The sequence below is a fragment of the Crotalus tigris genome, unplaced genomic scaffold (assembly GCF_016545835.1).
Source record: "Crotalus tigris isolate CLP2741 ecotype Arizona unplaced genomic scaffold, ASM1654583v1 scf7180000024447.884657, whole genome shotgun sequence".
Lineage (NCBI taxonomy): Eukaryota > Metazoa > Chordata > Lepidosauria > Squamata > Viperidae > Crotalus > Crotalus tigris.
The window spans coordinates 725445-733607 of NW_024100616.1; the positions used below are offsets into that span (position 1 = coordinate 725445).

At 44.7% G+C, this 8163-nt stretch overlaps 1 long non-coding RNA gene across 1 annotated transcript; it reads right to left on the minus strand.

Moving 5' to 3' along the window:
- Window positions 1–1567: 1567 nt before the first annotated feature.
- Window positions 1568–5835, minus strand: LOC120303020. The gene is made up of 2 exons (XR_005555314.1): window positions 5776–5835; window positions 1568–3639 (listed from the first exon to the last, which is right to left on the minus strand). It is a non-coding gene; the product is annotated as an uncharacterized LOC120303020 (long non-coding RNA).
- Window positions 5836–8163: the final 2328 nt, after the last annotated feature.

An 8163-nucleotide genomic window follows, 5' to 3' on the forward strand; every position in this document is an offset into this window, starting at 1 on the left:
GGTCCATGGACTGGTACTGGGCTGTGGCATGCCAGCAACCGGTCCGCACAAACAAGCAAAGCCCCATCCATAGGATGCAGGCAGCAAACAAAACCATGCACTCTCCGGTCCATGGAAAAACCTTTCTCCACAGAACTGGTCCCTGGTACCCAAAAAGTTGGGGACCTCTGTGATAGGACATGTAAAAAGAGAAAATAAAATGACTATCACAAATTGATTTGGAAAGTCCTCCTTACATCCCTTTAGTATCAAATTATTCACCTAAGTCAGTGGTTCTCAACCTGTGGGTCGGGACCCCATTTGGGGTCGAACGACCATTTCACGGGGGTCGCCAAACAAGGATATCCACCATTTTTCCCCCTTTTCTTTGGCCACACCCCTGGCACCCGGTGATGTATAAGTGGTTGGGGGTCACCACAACATGGGGAACTGTAATATGGGGTCACGGCATTAGAAAGGTTGAGAACCACTGACCTAAGTCTTTGGGGCCTAGTTTATGTATACTTCTATGGCAAGGCAAAACAATTCCAGTATAAAGCAGTAAAGCTATACTTAGTTTTTCACACATAACTTCTCTATTTTGACTTTCTTTTTGTGAAATAAATGATGACATAGTGTAATATGTTACGTGTTGTTGTTCATCTGAGTTTGTATTTACCTACTTTTAAGAACTGTTAAGGAACAGATGATTTTTAATATGTCCTGATATGTAAAACCATAGAACTCAAAGAGAGTGTACTTACTTTTTCAGATGACTGTATCATTATTTATAATAACCTAGGAGATATGTGTAACCCCTAGTTCTATAGATAGAAATATTTTCTTCACTAGCTCACCCTTCTGATGCCTTCTGAAGGTATCAGACTATGATTCCTCTTATCTCAGCAAATGATACGTTGTTTGAGGCAGGAGAAGCCAAAAGAAATACAATGTCCCACCTGCTACTGCTTCTTTGGTTCCCAAGACAGTGTGAGAATTAGTGTGAACACTATGATGCTCACCAATCTTCTTCACTTTCCAACTTTTTTTAATTAATAAAGTATAAGCAGGAGGCAGGAGTGCTACAAATTGCCAGGCTATCAGAATCATCTTTCTTTCTAAGGAGACTAATTTGTGTACCTATTTGAAGATTGAACCCAGATTTTCTATATTAATTTATAACTAAAGAAGATGAGTGTGACTGCCTTAGAAATATCTTTTTAATGACCCTGCAATTAATTTCCATTTTAACACTTATGAAATGGAAATAAGGTCTTATTACTCTGACATGAGATATTCGTTGTTTCCTTCTCCTTCTCTCTTGTGTGCCTACAAAGCAAAAGCAAAAACAAGTCTTCCATCCATCTGCAGAACTTGCAGGTAGGCCATTAATCAAAAACACAGCAGGAATCCTAATGTCATTCCTGCAGCAGGAAACAGAAGAAAACACATCATTATTTCTATTCATACCAGTACCTAGTCAACCTGAGTGAAGACCAGGGTGTTGGGAGGAATTCCCCCATTCCGCTCTTCCAGCCGGGATTCTCCTTGACGGCATAGCACAGAAGAAATAGATCGTGAAGCCAGCTACCGGAAAGAGAGATTTAATCACGGAGATCAAAGTTGAGTGACAATTCAGCATGAATCCCTGGCTAGCTAGACAGAATGGTCTTCAAACATGAGTTTTTATACCCTTTCGTGGTTTCCAAACTTGTCATTTTTGATTGGTGAGTTCGAATCTGTCTTCCCTGATTTGCTAGTCAGTGACTATTGTTGGGCAAATTTCCTTCCTAATCCTGCCTAAAAGGTGTTAATTACTTTATTGTCGTGTATTTGTTAATCCTAATTGCTGCTAGCCAGTTCTCCATTCAGTGTGTGTTAAGTGTTTGCCATCCAGCCTCAGGCTGCTGCTGAATCAGGTTAGTTCATATTGGGTTTTTTCCCTGTGTTTGTCTGGTCATTCCCTCGTTGGGGTGGGGAGGGGGTGTCCAGCTCTTATCAATTCCCCCATTTTGGGCTATCACTGGTGTACCAGTGATTAGCCTAACTGGTTCATATATACGGTAGTGGTGATAATTTGGCACATCATGAGAGAGGTTTTCTTGCTCTGTTCTTTGCCTCTGATGGGAGTCATGCAGATCTTTAGGCACTTTAACCCTAAAGGAATTGATTGGCATAGGCAACAAAGGAGGGCTCCACCTACTATGACTGGGATTACGCTAGCAATGAGAATTTTCAACCAATGGAAATCTGGTAACCATGAGAAAAGCCAGGAAAGGTCCCAGTATGATTGGTTGTGTCCAATGTTCTGTGCTAGTTCTTTTAAATGTTTGATATCTTGTTCAATTAGCCCAGATTGGTCAGATAGGTTGAAACAGCAGAGTCCATAGAATTCTTCACAGCCATGATTGTGCCTTAACAATAAGTAGTCAATAGCTGCTCTATTCTCGAGGGTTGCTTCTCTGACTTGCCTTAATTCTTTGTTCAAGGCATCTAGAGCATGGGAGGTGGTGTTTAGACTTTTAGCTAGGGTACATGCCAAGCTGTTTATATTCCTTGAGTTCCATGCTGCAAGCCCTGGCACTTCCACTAGAGAGACAGCCAATGCAATACATTCAGCTTTGGTGAGGAGGGAGGCCTTTGAGTCACAGTCAGGAGGTAACGTGTGGAAGCTTCTCCCTTGCCGCCTTTGCAGGGAGGGCATTAGCATGGTTAGTCACCCTAACGTGCAAGGAGTTAGGAGTTTGTGGAGTTTGCTGGCAGGTAGGAATAAGCTTTTAGGCCACATAGCAGAAACCATCCTGTAGGAAGTTTCACATAGCCGTATGAAAAGGTGATGGCCCTGGTGTTGTTGCAGGCCAGTTCAGTGTTAGTGAGATTGTAGCAGCTGGAGACCTTAGGCATGTGGCATCCGGTCAGTATGAAGCAAGTAGCTGCTTGAGTTACAGTTGCCACTTGCAATATATACATGCTGCTGACTTTTATGTTTGTACTGGTCCCCCAATCAAAAATATTGTAGTATGAGGCTGTCAGTGGGTGCCCTCTTAACTTAGTGTCATTTATGATGGCTTTTGGTGCTATTGCTACTCCCTTCAGGCATGTGGTTAAGATGTCTTTTACTGATCTACCCCCAGCCAGGCAAAAATCTGTGGTGTTTAGCACTTCTCTTGCTAAATACTCCCATACATTCCCCTTGTCTGGAAATAATTTTGGTTCCATGAACCCAGAGGTACATTTCAAATACAAAAATACAATATAAATAGTATACAGGATTTTAACAAAGATGAACTTAATTCCCTCCCCCATTTGTTTCAGTTTCAAAAAGTGTTTTTAGTGTCCACTCCTCGGTTTCTGGGTTTTTCTTGAGCCTCAGGGGTGGAACCTTTGGTGTTGCCTCAGGTATAATGCTGTGGTCTACAACTGCTGGTTTGATGTGCATCCAGTGGATCCAGGCTTTCCTTTCAGCTACTTTGATTGCTGTCTGGGTGGTTAGCAGAACTTGAAAGGGCCCATTCCACTTTGGTTGTAGTGGTGACTTGCGGCTGTATGATTTTATCCAAATCCAGTCCCCTGGTTCAAAACGATGTAGGTTTTCTTCTAATGGTAAGGTCTATGTCAGGGCACTTTGCTTCCACAGTTCTCTGAGCCTCTGGTGTAGAGCTGTAAGATAGGATGATAAGATTACCTCCCCTTTTTCTAAACAGAGGGACTGGGGGTCCAGGTCTTTGAGTGTGTCAGGTGGTCGACCAAACAACAATTTGAAGGGGGAGATGTCTATGTCTCGCCTTGGCCGGGTTCTAAGGTGGAACAAGACTATGGGTAGTGCTTGGGGCCAGGGCAGGCAGGTCTCCTGACAGAGTTTGCCTAGGAGAGTCTTTAATTCTCTATTCTGTCTCTCTACCCTCCCCCCCCCGAGGAACTGGGGTGTCCCGGTGTGTGTAGGTCTTATTTAATGCCCAATGCTTGGAGAACATGTGTGATTATCTGCGACAAAAAGTGTGTGCCCCTGTTCATGTCTAAAACACTTGGGACTCCAAATCTGGACACAAGTTCTTTTAGTAGGTGCCTTGCGGTCTCCAGGGCAGTGGTGTGGCGGCATGGGTATGCCTCCACCCAGTGGGTGAGCTGGTCTCTGCAGACTAGTACGTATTGGTAACCATTGTTCCTAGGGAGCTGAATGTAATCTAGCTGGAGTTTTTCAAAGGAGCGTTGGGCCCATGGTCTCCCCCCTGTGTGCGTTGCCTTTCTTGAGGAAGCATTGTTTCCTTGGCATATTTGGCATGTTTTGGCTATCCAAGTGGCTTCACTGGAGACCCCTGGGGCATACCACATTCTCCTTATTGTCACAGGTTCCGACTAATGAAGCACTTCAAAGAACTTTCAGGCATGTTTCCTAAAGTTTTATTTGCAGAGCTACAATTTTGCCGGTCACCATGATGGACGGGTTAATGCCAGAATCTAATTTCCTGTCGCTGGCATCAACCTTTTCTTGCTAAACCCCTCCCTTGTCTTGTAGTCACGAGTCACATTATCCAATTAGTGTGAAGGTCAAAAGTTTACTTCCTCTTTCTTTCCCAGGCTTTTTCTCCCCCCCACTCTAAGCTGTGTATTAACCCAGTAATTACCAGACAGTTTTGCATATTGTCAAAGCAAGAATATACAGTATTTGCAGCATTGACATCCGGCCCCCCTTACAAGAAGGACAGATCCTGTAGGTAAACAAAAGCATATGTTAAGGGTTATCTTTCGGTTTGCTGGGGTGTTTCACATGAAATCTTTCGATCAATCTGTCAGCGTTCACTTCACTAGATTTCACCCAGGTGGCTTCAGACAATGGGTATCCCTTCCATTGTACTAAGTACTGTAATTTCCCTCTAAAGATTCTGGAGTCAAGAATACGTTTCACTTCATAGTGGGTCTGCCCTGCCACTACGAGGGGTCCAGGTGCCTTCTTTGGAGGAGGTCTCAAAGTGGAGCCCCGATAAGGCTTCAACAAACTACAATGGAAAACTGGGTGAATTTTCCCTAACAGTTTAGGGAGTTTTAGTTGTACTGTGACTGGGTTGATGACCTTTACTATGGGGAAAGGCCCCAAGAATTTTGGTCCCAATTTCTTGCTGAGCAATTTGAGGCGTAGATATTTAGTTGACAGATAGACCTTTTCCCCAACTTGGAATGTTCTTTGGGGAGCCCTCTTTTTATCAGCCTGCTTTTTATAGGTTTCAAAAGTCTTTTTCAAAGCAGTTTTTGTGTTTTTCCAAACTTCTTCCCACCCTCTCACCCATTGATCATTCATCTGCTGGGGAAACCCATCTACCCATTGCTGCAGATGCCTCAGACTGGAACTCACCCTCTCTTCAGGGTTGGGGTCTCTGGCCGGCAAAGGCAGGGTCTGACAGGCTTCCTGCTGGGCTCCCCACTTCTCTTGTGGCCACCCCAGTTGCTGTAGGCCCCAACCTGGCTGCAGATTTATGCCCAGGGGTTGCACGTTTGGGGGCTGTGGCCAACCTCCTTGCTGTGGCTGTTCTCCCCCCAGCTGCTGATTTCCTGGCTTCTGTACCACCCCAAGACATTGCAAGGTCTCTATTAGCTGTGGTAAGTTCAGAGGACATGGATCAGCCACAAGCTGGGAAACTCAATTTCCCCTTTGCTGCAGAAGATTCAGACTGGGATTCTCTCTCTCAGGGCTGGAGCCCATGGCAGGAACATTTGCAATAGAAGGGCTGTAAGTTTCACTTTGTAGGAACTGTTTTCTGTTTTTCATTTCTAAGTTTTGAAATCTTTCCAACGACTCACCCATAACTGTGTTATCTGTCCATTCTGCTTTTGAAGTCTTCGCTCTCAGCTGGGAAATCTGCCAAATTTCTCTCTCCCCCCGGCTTGCTGGCTGTCACTCCCCCCCCCCCGGGAAACTGTTGCAGCTACGGGGCTGGTCTCAGGCAATCTTTCTTTCTCCATAATGAGATCTTCCCCGAAACTTTGCCAGCTCCTCTCAGGCATAGAGGCAGCTGATGGAGTTCGGGACACAGATCGTTTGAAAAGAGTGTTGGATTCTGGCATGATGTCACAGGTTCCGACTAATGAAGCACTTCAAAGAACTTTCAGGCATGTTTCCTAAAGTTTTATTTGCAGAGCTACAATTTTGCCGGTCACCATGATGGACGGGTTGATGCCAGAATCTAATTTCCTGTCGCTGGCATCAACCTTTTCTTGCTAAACCCCTCCCTTGTCTTGCAGTCACAAGTCACATTATCCAATTAGTGTGAAGGTCAAAAGTTTACTTCCTCTTTCTTTCCCGGGCTTTTTCTCCCTCCCACTCTAAGCTGTGTATTAACCCAGTAATTACCAGACAGTTTTGCATATTGTCAAAGCAAGAATATACAGTATTTGCAGCATTGACACTTATGGCATCTACTATTGCCTGTGTCCCACAGTGTCCTTTAGAGTGTAACTGCTGACAGATTAGCCATAGCAGACCTCTTGGGGCTATGGGTCTCTCATCCGGGACTCACCAAAATCCTTCTCTATATATTGCCTCGCATTTCTCTTTCCACATTTTTATTTCCCCAGGTTCTAACAGATCTTGGTATTGTACTGTTGGTCCTAATTGTAATGTAGGGAGAGTGGTGAATGCCTTCAGGGGTTGAGTGGCAGCCAACTTAGCCCGTGACGTCAGCAAATTGGTTTCCTTTTGTGACCCTTGAATCATCCTTTTGGTGTGCTCTACAATGGATGACTGCTAGGGATGAGGGTAGTCAGATAGCTTTCAATAGGTCAGATATGAGGTCCGCATGAGCAATCGGCTGGCCATTGGATGTTAAAAAACCCCTCTGTTTCCAGAGAGCACCGGTCGCATGGCAAACTCCAAAAGCATATCTTGAATCTGAATATATATATTGGCAGACCAATTCTCGGCTACTTTGCATGCCTTTTTTAATGCAATAAGCTCGTCTGCTTGAGCACTGTAGCATGGAGGCAAGGGGGAAGCCCAGACTGACTCATGCAGGGAGACAACTGCAGCTCCTGTTACACGGGTCCCATCAAGAAAGTAGGAGGAGCCATCAGTAAACAATTCTAGGTCTGTGTTCGGAAGGAGATCATCTGTTAAGTCAGGATGTGGTAGTTCAGTGTCTTGGACTAGGTGCAAGCAGTCATGTAATACTTCGTCTGCCAGATTAATGGGCAATAATGTTGCCGGGTTGAGCGTGTTGCAGCGTTCAAAGGTAATGTTTTCTGAAGTGAATAGTTCTACTTCATATTGGGCCAGGCGTTGTTGGGTGAATACCTGAGTTTGCGACTTTAAGAGTATTGCAAATACATCATGGGGAACTCTTAAAATAAGGGGATGTCCTAAAACCAGGTTCTTTGATCGTTTAACTAGTTCTACGGTAGCAGCCACTGCTCTTAGACACGGAACGGCTCCTCTGGCTACAGGATCTAATTGGACAGAGTAGTAGGCTACCGGTCTGAGTGTTGCTGAATCTCTGCGCCAACACCCCTGAACCCACATCTTTATATTCATGGACAAAAAGGAAAAAAAGCTTTCTGTAATTAGGGAGACCCAGAGCTGGGGCTGAGGCCAGGGTTTGCTTTATTTTTTTGAAGGTATTTGCCAATTCCTTCATCCATTCAGTAGGATCTGGTTGATCCTTTGCGGTTAATTGGACTAAAGGTTTCGCCAATTCCCCGAAAGCTGGAATCCACGGGTGGCAAAATCCTAAGACCTCTAATAGGGCGCGGACTTGGTGTTTTGTTTGAGGATGTTTCAGTCTTAGGATGATCTCGACTCTCCCGGGTGCTAATTTCCTAATCCCAGGGGCAATAATATACCCTAAGTAAGACACCTCCTTAGGCTGCGCAGAGATCAACTATTGTAAAATGGGTGGCTGATGCCGGCACTTCTGTGACTATGGTAGCTGGGTTCGGCACTATGGTACCACGTGACTGTTCACAGCTCTCATATCATGTACAAAGAGATAAATAGGGTTCCCTTCATTGTCTAATTTGGATTTTTGAACTGGAAAGATTGGGATGTTGCAAGGGGAAGTGCATTTATGTAGTACCCCTTGCTTTAGGTACGCTGTTATCAGTTTTTGAATCGGCTTTATCACTTCCGGCTGTATTTTGTACTGGGGGATGCATGGTGGTGGTCCTGCTTTCACTTAGATTGTAACCGGGGTAGCT